Source organism: Ammodytes marinus, assembly GCF_949987685.1.
Source record: "Ammodytes marinus genome assembly, chromosome: 10".
NCBI lineage: Eukaryota > Metazoa > Chordata > Actinopteri > Uranoscopiformes > Ammodytidae > Ammodytes > Ammodytes marinus.
The window spans coordinates 1,002,160-1,005,706 of record NC_137214.1 but is presented as its reverse complement, the minus strand read 5'-3'; the positions used below and the strand labels follow the sequence as shown (position 1 = coordinate 1,005,706).

Sequence of the window (3,547 nt, the reverse complement as noted above, 5' to 3'; positions counted from 1 at the left end):
TACAGACTATAGTGTCAGTGTGTGCTGTCTAATAGCAACATGAGATCTATGTTCTTCTTAGGCCAAGGAATGACAAAATGAAACGGTTGGACAGACCATGATTTTCCATGGTGGTCAAGGTGAAATAGCATTAGGCATGTGACAAATACTGACTCAAGTGTGTTTGCAATTGTAATATCCATACTTTAATGATATTGAGTATGGTAGAAAAATATTTAGGATGTCCCAATCAGGGGCATTAACAATAGAGTGTCATTAGTAAATCAGTCATAACGTAAATGCAGGCTTTACTAAATAAACATTTTATATCTTGTAAAACAGTTTGTGTCCAGTAAGGTTGTTTTAGCAAGGCAGCCAAATTACTCTTTTTCCCTCCTTGAAAGAGAAGTTTTTTTCACTCTCCCTCTGAGGATCTCCCAGTGCCCCCCCACCTTGACGGAGGACCTGGTCCCAATACATGATGTCAAATGCAGATATCCTATTGAATCTGGGTGCAATTTTTTTATTTGGCATGAAATACACAAGTTTAAATATGTACTAACAAACTACATACTCTTTATTGACAGCTGCAGTATGTAGTATAGTAAAAATGTGCGATTTGTAAGCCAGGGTCTGTTACTACATACTGTATGTAACTACCGTAGGTCACTCAAAACACACGTTTAATTGAATCTAGTGTGAGATGGTCCTTTGGAGCAATACGAAGAGATGCAAAAGGCCGTTGACCTCACACCTGCCATGTTGATTAGCCGGAGGATGGAGATAAAGGTAAATTATCTGTGAATATAGACAAGGGTTTTGACTGCTGAAATCCAAACACAAACCACCTACTGAACCAAGATATTTATCTGCTCCATCTTTAGCTACCGGTAACTTTGAAGTTTTAGCCACTCACCGACAAATCACATTTGAGTGGATACATTTATATAACCATCCTAAGTTCAAGATAACTCATCAAAAGTATTTGTACATTTAAAGGAAAAACAAAAGTATTTTGATTTTGAAAATGGTGAGAATAGCTCTGTGTGGATTTGGGTTGGTAACCACTAACCAGTCAAGCCTGTTCTCCTGGTACTGCCAAGGTCCCAAGATATGGGGGTCTTTTTTTATTTTAATTGTTAAATAAATGAGAACTATAATATTATAAGGCAAGTAGTCAATTAGGTAATTAATGTTGCCTGATGCTGTCAGTAATGTTATACACAATAGGTCATTTTGATATGATGATAACCCAAGCTATGATCGCTAAACTGTTTTGTAGAATTCAGGCAAATATAGCCCATATCTGCGACAGTGTGCGACAAGTTGGAGACACAAAATTGCGACACAATATGCGAATTAGCACAATTTTCACTTGCAGTCTCACTGAGTTGGTTCCTCACGACACGTTTGCGAATGTCCTGCCCAACACTTGCCAGGAGGTCGCATTTATGTCTGGCGAGCGTCGCACGAACGGAATGTCAGTCTAATTTTTGTCTCAAATCAGTCACAATTTAGTTTCATATGTCGCCAATCCCTCGCAAAGTTGTCTGACATTGCTCGCACTTTCTGACTCGCGGAAACTAAATTGAGAAGGGTTTGCAACGCGTTTGAGACACATGCGACCACTCTGACTATTTTGAGACTAGATTTGTCGCACACTTTTTTTGAACATGTTCAAAATTCATGCGACAGGACTGCGCGGCTCTGCGACTCCTGCGAGGAAATTGAGACCTCCGCGAACGTTTGGAGACAGTTAAGAGACTCCCTCGCGAATGCAGTCTCCAACTTGTCGCAAACAGTCGCAGCCCAGTGAGATAGGGGCCGGAAACATTATCTGCAGTTTGTTCTAGCCATACATCTAGAATACTGGATTTTCATAAACGTAAACGCTAGGCTGCTTTCCCCTACGTTTTACAAATGTATGGATAATCATATATTTCAAATATTACAAACGTTGAAATGATCAGTAAGCTGCCCTGATTAACATTTTATGACGAGATGAGTAGATCTAGCCTTTGGTACAGGTTTATTTTGAATGTTCTAACCGGAAGTCCATAACAGCGGCCATACAATTGCTCTTGTGCATGTTATTCACCCTCTGAGGACGCTAGCTAGGTGTACGAAGAAATCCTGAACAAGGATTACACAAGTTCCTGTACAGTTTGAGGTAGTGTTACATTCGTCACCTGTCTGTCTCTACTCTGTCTGCCATACTCACTCCCCGCCTGTCTGTCTATGAATCCATCTGTAATAATGAATGATCAAGGCTACCTACGTTAGCTAACTTAGCTAAATTGAATTTAGGACAGAACAGGCCAAACAGTTTACAGTCTCAGAGCAGAGGGGTATACTACGAAGCGAGATTAAGGGCTGAGCGAGGTCTGTTGAGTCTAAAGCCAGAGTTTTCACGAAAGGTGGCTCTCTTTCTACCTGGCTAGATCACCGTGGTAACAGAGGCTGCACGGCTAACCTGCTCAGACCAGTTTTTGTTTCAGAGTTTGAGCTTAATTTCGGCTCTTAGAGCGCTGCCCTTTAAAGCCCAGTTCAGACCAAAGATTCCTGAAGATTAAGCTAAGGAAACTACACATTTTGAAATCCCGCGGACCTGACTATATTGTCTGAGCGATATATTCTCACTGAGGAAACTCGTTAAATCAGTAAACTCATTGATCAGTAAGTTAATGAACGAAACGAAGCCGTGACATAAGGCTTACAGCAGAGTGAACTGTAACATCGCGCTGGGGCTTTTTGCCACATGCATACAGTTATTGATGCAGAAAATGTTAAATAGCCTAGACCTACTGTATGCAGCGCTACTCTATGCTCTCACCTCAAATGGTTTCCTGGCGATCTACACACACTGGCTCTTAATAAAGCGTTCTATAAAATCACAGTTTGCAACATTATTTCACTGTAGGCTTCTTTCTTTTCATCAGTAGCGATTACAGTTGGGACGTGACAGGTGACAGCTGTCACAGTGCGGACATCGCTGCAGACTCAGGTTAAGCTTCTCACAGTAGATTCATATTTGTCCGAAAAATACAGATTGCAGGTTTTTTAATGTAGGCCTATTGGTATTTGTAAGACTCAAATAAAAGGCTAATAGTCTAAATCAAAATTGTATTCATTATGATGTGGCCCAAAACTAAGGTGATTTTCCATAGGCTATTCATTTGGGGACAGTGTCAGACTTAAATTACATTCTTTAGTGTGGGACTATAGGCGTAGTGCTATAAATATAGCAAAGTAGCCTATATATATATTAGGCTAAATGGTATAGTGTTTAAATCCGAGTTCAACGTTTCATTGTTTTATAATGTCACGTTACGCACTGCGAGAACGATCGGCAAGATAATTAAATAATTTCCATGCTGGTAGCATTCCACTCTCCTTAGCCTATTTGCAGTAAGAGTTTTTTTCGGCTCTCTGATTTGTGCTGTAATAATTCAGACTGACACACTCTTCCTCTTGAATGAAGTTGGCGACACACTTGTTTTACTCAGCTGCTCACGATCAGTCCGTTTGTGTAAAGTTAGCGGCACAAGATCAGTCCATTTTGTGCGGA

The 3,547-nt window shown here is 40.4% G+C and overlaps 1 protein-coding gene across 1 annotated transcript in view; it reads left to right on the top strand.

The window, feature by feature from the left end:
• The first annotated feature begins 2,040 nt into the window (after positions 1–2,040).
• abhd18 (abhydrolase domain containing 18) overlaps positions 2,041–3,547 on the top strand; it is a 110,471-nt gene continuing 108,964 nt past the window's right edge. The window contains exon 1 of the mRNA XM_080035120.1: positions 2,041–2,149. The gene's annotated coding sequence lies outside the window, so the exon portion shown is untranslated. The remainder of the gene's footprint in view (positions 2,150–3,547) is intronic.